Source organism: Grammomys surdaster, unplaced genomic scaffold (assembly GCF_004785775.1).
Source record: "Grammomys surdaster isolate TR1022 unplaced genomic scaffold, NIH_TR_1.0 149, whole genome shotgun sequence".
Taxonomy (NCBI): Eukaryota; Metazoa; Chordata; class Mammalia; order Rodentia; family Muridae; genus Grammomys; species Grammomys surdaster.
This window is the reverse complement of record NW_021604607.1, coordinates 4181945-4189531: the sequence shown is the minus strand read 5'-3', so window position 1 is coordinate 4189531 and position 7587 is coordinate 4181945. Positions and strand designations below refer to the sequence as shown.

Here is a 7587-nt window from a genome sequence, read left to right as displayed (position 1 = left end):
AAATTCTTGATATGTTTACATTGTCTGGCAGAAATGCACTTAAAATGTACTTTATTAAATAAAAGGCATAGAAATGGATTTGCCAAATTTACTTGACAATGCAATCCACAATTTTAAAACTGAGCAAAGAAAATATTAAGCTTATTCAAGATTCTTTCCATACAGCTCTTTCCTCCATATATACGTTTTCTAGAGCAGCACATTATTTAAAGACATCAGTGAGCTGTAATTAAATGGCCATATTTTTCCTTCAACATTTTAAATTTAGAGTATTTGTACAATTTAATTTATTAAGACTTATAAATAAAGTCCAGTTTATTATAATACCATATCAGGAAATACTAACTACTTGCTTTAGTGTTTTTGCTTTAGGCTACTATGATATTTAGACAATTAATTTTTATGTGCAACAAACAGAAATGTCAGACAGGTGTAGTTTTACAAAAATTAGTCATTAGACTTTAAGGCTTTAAATATTGATACCAAAATTATTAAGGTCATTTATCTTAATTGGCAATGCTAATTGAAAGAGTGGAAGCTTTTATAGGAGGTAATTGTACCACCTTTTCAATTTGCCTGCATGCCTGAAATTACGTAGGATACAGTTTAATTCCAAGGTAATATTTACAGGATTAGAATGATTGGCTGAGTATTTAATCTGGAAAGAATTTTAAAGATAGTACTCCTTATCAGAGGAGGCCATGGTAATTAATGGCGATCCGGTTGATAGTGATGTGCACCAAGCACCCTGGCCATGGCCTCACCACATCTTTGTCTTTTCTTCAACACCTGACTTACTGTGGCATGCCAGCAGATTGATGCCGTCTTTATAGTGATGAAAAAAATATTTTAACACAAGATTATGATTTTTTTACAGAATATGAGACATTAAATACAATTTAATGAAAAAAATCCATGGATAGATATGAATGCCTGATTTGGTGTAATTAATAAAGTACTGGTTAGAAACCATGCTGTTTCATGCCTGTGTAAATTATGTAAAAGCAATCAAGCATTTATTTTTCAGTGACAGAATGACCAAAAGTAGCACAGGCTTTGTAGAAGTTAAAGTCATATATATAGAGAAAGCTTGACTGACACTGAGACAGGCTGTCTTTATTAAACTAAGAGATTATAAACCTAGTTCCAGAATGCTGCTTATAATTTCATTGTTGAAAAGGGAGCAACACGTTCCCTCCCGGCTCTTCTCTTCCCGTTGAGGTGGCGGCCGGCCTCGCCTCCTACTCAGCTCCGTTTTTCCTCTCCTCGCTTTTTCCCTCCCCCTCCCCGGGGGCGGGGGCCAGAGCAGCCGGACTTCTCACTCCCTTCTGTACGGTGACCTTCGAGCCCCTGAGTGTGCTCCTTTCCCCGCCATGAATGAGGAATACGACGTGATCGTGCTGTGCACTGGCATGACAGAATGTATCCTGTCAGGGATAAAGTCAGTGAATGGAAAGAAGGTTCTTCATATGGATCAGAACCCATACTATGGAGGAGAAAGTACATCTATAACACCACTGGAAGATTTATACAAAAGATTTAAATTGCCAGGACAACCACCAGCATCAATGGGGAGAGGAAGAGACTGGAATGTTGACTTAATTCCCAAGTTCCTTATGGCCAATGGTCAGTTGGTGAAGATGCTGCTTTATACTGAGGTCACTCGTTATATGGACTTTAAAGTGATGGAAGGGAGCTTTGTCTATAAGGGAGGGAAAATCTACAAGGTTCCTTCCACTGAAGCAGAAGCCCTGGCATCTAGCTTACTGGGACTGTTTGAGAAACACCGCTTCAGGAAGTTCCTGGTTTATGTTGCCAACTTTGATGAAAAAGATCCTAGAACTTTTGAGGGTGTTGATCCTCAGAAGACCTCCATGAGAGATGTGTATAAGAAGTTTGATCTGGGCCAAGACGTTATAGACTTTACTGGCCATTCGCTTGCACTGTACAGAACAGATGACTACTTAGATCAGCCGTGTTGTGATACGATTAATAGAATTAACTTTACAGCGAGTCTTTGGCAAGATATGATAAAAGCCCATACCTCTATCCACTTTATGGTCTTGGAGAATTGCCACAAGGATTTGCAAGGTTCAGTGCTATATATGGAGGTACCTACATGTTGAATAAACCAATCGAAGAAATCATTGTGCAAAATGGAAAAGTGGTTGGTGTACAATCTGAAGGAGAGATTGCTCATTGTAAGCAGCTCATCTGTGATCCCAGCTATGTAAAAGATAGGGTTGAAAAAGTAAGCCAGGTAATCAGAGTAATCTGTATCCTTAGCCACCCTATCAAGAACACCAACGATGCTAACTCCTGCCAGATCATCATTCCACAGAACCAAGTCAGATATCTATGTTTGCATGATCTCCTATGATGCCTATGATGCCATCACCCACTTTGAGACAACCTGTGATGACATTAAGGATATCTATAAGAGGATGACAGGATCTGAGTTTGACTTTGAAGAAATGAAGCACAAGGAGAATGACATTTACGGAGAAGACTAACAGCAGTACATATTATGTAATTAGGACAAACTTAAAATTTGGCAAATAATGTATATTGTATGAAATCAATATTGTAAGCCCTGCTTTTATGACCAAAATGGAGATTGAAGAGTGCTATACCAGTGAATACTCCTTCACTTTTCTAATATCATGTATTAACTTGTTTTCATGGAATGGCTAGTCAGAATTGGTTGGTTCTGTTCAGTTTAACCAGACTGCATTTTTCTTCTAGTGAAAGAGCTGCTAAACAAATATTGATATCAATACAGAGAACTTGATACAGTACTCGTATCTTTTAATCAGTGTAGCCTTTGCGATTGTGTGATATTGCCCAATTGATCCATACAATTTGTGCCATCCTGATATTGGGAGTCTAAATTGAACATCCTTTGGTTTCTGAAAACATTCAAAATTTTCTCTATTTTGTTATGTCAAGTATTACAGCAGGGCCCAAATAGGAAAGCCACATATTTTGTTTATGTGGGTATAAACTTTTAACCAAACTTCAGACTTAGGGAGTTGGAGGAAGCCAGTATGTGGTATTTCAGCCTACAATTGCTGAGAAAGGGAAAAGAACCTTAAGGTAAAGCAGGTAAAAATATAGAAGCACCTTTTATCCCAGGTATGGCTTCTTCAATGGACCAAGCTGCGATGCAGTATTGATTTGACAGAGCCTCAATTTCAATGATGTCTGTTCCAAATGGCTCCAAATGATTTCTGTACTGCAAAATAAAGCCAAATTCTGGAAACAAAAAAAAAAAAAGAAAGAAAGAAAAAAGAAAAAAAGAAAAGGGAGCAATACACATAGTCTTTGGATTGTATTGTCACAGACTGATATCTTTTCTGAATAAAAATCTGTATCACTGACCTTGGAACATGCCCTAGTTTCTTAGTTCTTAATAATGTAAAGTATCTGTCTGGCTCACTACAGTACCTGAGCTTTGAATTTTCCCCATTTGTTTCCTCTCTCAGGAGAACCACATCAAACACAATCCAGGTAATTTTAGAAATGTGTAATCTGACACCCACTCTCCAAAGAGGAGCTATAAAGCCCTGCTTTATTCTTCAGCAAGTATATGACAAATACATGTAGAAAAGATTTCATATGACTTCTAACCTAGAGTCTTTATGGTTTTTTCTTGGAATCATTTAAGATCTCAGTTGCAAAACTCATAAAGTACAATTAAAAATAACAAAAGCTGATAGGCACTTTATTGTCTCCTATAGCTAATGATGTCATAGGGTAGGACTGCTTCTAAAGCTTGTAGCAGAGATCTTAACTGTATCATCAACAATTGCTTTTTTTCATCGTTGTTTGTTTGTTTTTCAGTTTGTGTGTTTTCTTAGGTTTTCTTTTGTCTTTTCCTTCTGTCTTTTTCTTTTACTTCTGTCATCCTGAATAATATAGGTACTACATATAAATCCCTAGTATGGTCATAGGAAAATCACACCATCTTTAGGACCATTGTTTTCCAGATTCACACCTAACAGTAGGTAGAACATCCTGAATATGTAAGAATATATATTGCCACTTAGTTTATCTATTTGAGACAGGAGCTCATCTCACTGATTAATTATTTCACTGATTTATTATTTCCATGGGGCTATTCAGACTTTCTAATGTCCTCATTCTATGTTAATTGAAATGTTTAAGCTAGTTCCTGTCCAAATGATACATACATATCAATAGAGCAAACTGTATCAAATATTAAAACTGTCTCACCCTCCCCCTTCCCTCCCTCCCTCCTTCTTTTCTTCTTTTCCTCACTTTCTTATACATATACATACATATGTATGCTATCTTTGTCTTATCAATTGTTAATTATCTACTTAATGCATTAAGTACAACATATACACATATACATTTTTATATGTATATGTGGCATATACAGGAATGCATGTACACACCAGTGAAGGTATGTCAATCTCAAGGATTTTCTTTAATAACTCCTCACCTTAATTTTTTGAGAATGGTTCATTCATTGTACTGGGATGTAACCGCTTGGCTAGACTTGCCTGACACTGAGATTTAGTGATCTGCCTGTTTCTTCTTTCTAGTGCTGGAATAAAAGATGCATATTAACACTTTGTTTTGTTTTGTTTGTTTGCTTGTTTTTAGGTGTGTATATAGCATGTGTATTTTGAGGGCAGGCTTAGGAAGCCAAATTCAGTCCATCATGCTTACACAACAAACATTTTATGAAAGGAGCCGTCTTCCTGGCTCTATTTCCTAAATACATAAAGAATTAAAAGAAACTTTACCACTGTCTCCATTTCCAAAATGTCAGTGTAATAGACACAAAACTGCAGATAAGTTAGAATTTCCCAAAATACTCCCTGTATTATGCTGATCAGGTCTAATAAGAAATGAAGGAAGAAAAAATTTGCGTTCCATGTGTTGAGTGTTGGATGAAATGTAAATTCTAACCACATAGTGAATAGCTGCCACTAGCTGAGCACAAAGAAAACCATGGGAAATTACAGGAACTTTCTCTTGTTTAATATTCAACAGGAAAATGTTCATGATGATGAATAACTGTTGCAAAAATAAACAATATACATCATAAGATGAAAGGGCACTGAACAACTCCATTCTAAGGAAAATAAATTATGCCTATGTATAAATCAAAATAATGTGAAACAGGTTATGCAATGGCTTGATTGATAGAATATTAAATGCAAGTGTTAGTTGTATGCTATATGATAAAGTCAGTGCTATTTTAAAAAAGAACACACAGTATCTTCACAAGTCTATCTAGCATCATGATTTGCTACCTGTGACCATGTAAAAAATAATTAACAAGAAGGGAACCTATTAAAACATATAATAACAAAAGCAATGAAATCGTAAGAGCTGAGCATTTTATTAAGGCAAATATTGAAGCATAATATCAAGATAATTTAAAAACAATAAAACATTGGAATAAAACTAAGTGATTTAATACGTAAAATCTAAACAAGGCATAATGATACAAATGTGCAATCCAATAATCAGGAGGTGATCACAGTAAAACTAGGAAATTCAGGCAAAATTCAGGCCAACCTGGTATATCAAGTGAAATATCTTCAAATTTCCTTTTTAAAAAGTCAAATACATATATCTCTTCAAATATTTTCTTTTGACAACTATTCTATATTTGATTCCCAATGAGATAAAAATGGTTAAGTATGAGTTTTTTAAATGGTCAATGAATAACGTGTCAGAACAGTGTACAAAAATGTCATGGGCAACAACAAAAACAAACATGTCCACAAAAATCACAAACAACATTGAATTTTTCTCTTGCCAAACAGTTCAAAGCAGGTGTAAGAAATGATGGAATATGATGATATAGAGCCAGTTCCCAGGTTGCCTAGAAAAGACAGGTATTACCTATATAGATATATGTCATGAATAAATAAGACAGAAATTGCAATATATATTGGCCATGGACATTGGAAAAGAAGTAAACACTTTAGGTTGAGACAATAAAGGGGGAAGAAAATTGTAGCAATAAAAATATGTCTTTTTTTAAGTTCACAGACCAGTTCATTGCTCATAGTTAATTGTGATTATGATTACAACTCATATAACCATAACCAAAGCTTAATATGAACATCTCAGAACATTGACATGTAAAAGGAAGTATTATAGTTATTCATGCCTTACCCTGTACATATTTAATGATTGCTTTTGTTCTTTTAACTGCTGAGACAAAGGGCTTCTGTACACATACACACACACACACACACACACACACACACACACACTTCTCCAAATAAGTTTAGGAAAAAAATCCATGTTGTTCTAGCTTCTAAGTTATTTCTTTACTTCATTACTGTCTCTATATTTTACATTATAACCATCACATGTCTTTCCAATCCTCAAAAACCTTCTCTTTTCAAGTGTCCCAGATTAAAAACACCAAAATCAATCAGTTAATCAATCAATAAATGAAACGAACAAAAGCCAAAATGAGTATATTGATTTTCAGCTATAGGGTAATTTTGGGGGTTTATTAGACTTGTCTTGATTATATTTTGATGTTTTTTGTCTTTTGAAACAGATCATCACTCTGCAACCAGTTCTGGCCTAGAACTCACAGTGTGTTACAGACTGTCTTTAAACTATAGGGATACTCCAGTCTCTAACTTCCAAGTGCTAGAAATGTGTGAACTTACTTTTGTTGGCCTATAAACACTATAGCAAGAAGTTGACATAGTTTAACAAACAAATGACATTGGTTGCATATTGATTGGACTAATACAGAATCAATTATTCTGTAACGTTAATATTTCTTCTAATTTTCCAATAGACAAAATTAGAAGGTAAGTAAATACATGTCCATCTCACTGATGAGAAAAGGATGATGAGCAGAACCCAGGAATCAGGAGAAAAAAGTTATGGTGTTTAAAATTGGTATAGAAAATGTGCACACAAAATAAGACTATGAAAACCAAGATTTAAGCAAAGAAAAGAATTTATAATAAACTAACATCTAAAAATCTGAGCGACAAGTCCAAAAAGCATCTCAAAGAAAGAAGCTCAAGACACCTATAGTGCTTTCAATGAAAATGGCCCTCCATATACTCAAAGGGAATGGCATTGTTGGGGGTGTGGCCTTGTTGAAGTAGGTGTGGTCTTGTTGGAGGACATGTGTCACAGGGTATGGGCTTTGAGGTTTTAGAAGCTCAATTCTGAATATCACTTTCTCTTTCTGCTGCCTAAAGACTGGGATTTAAAACTCTCTGTTTGTTATCTAGCACCATGTTTGCCTGTGCACCACCATGCTTCCTGAATGTTGATAATATACTGGATTAAACTTCTGAACCTGTAAGCAAACCTCAATGAAATGTTTTTCCTTTATAAGAGTTGTCATCTTCCTTCTGGTTTACAACATGGCCTGGGGCAGAGCAGACTCTTCAGCTCACTTGCCCACACAGAGACAGTCTGACTCTTTGGAGGTCCATCATAACCGGGGTTACAGGTGAGATGTCCCCTGTCCCAATTCCTGGGCTGACTGGGACTCCCACGAGGACCAGTGGACTTGGGACCTATCCACCCTGCGATAGACATATCTTCCTTCCAGTTCAA

At 35.7% G+C, this 7587-nt stretch overlaps 1 pseudogene; it reads left to right on the top strand.

The window, feature by feature from the left end:
• The first annotated feature begins 1373 nt into the window (after positions 1-1373).
• LOC114619325 lies at positions 1374-2513 on the top strand (annotated as a pseudogene).
• The last annotated feature ends 5074 nt before the right edge of the window (positions 2514-7587 follow it).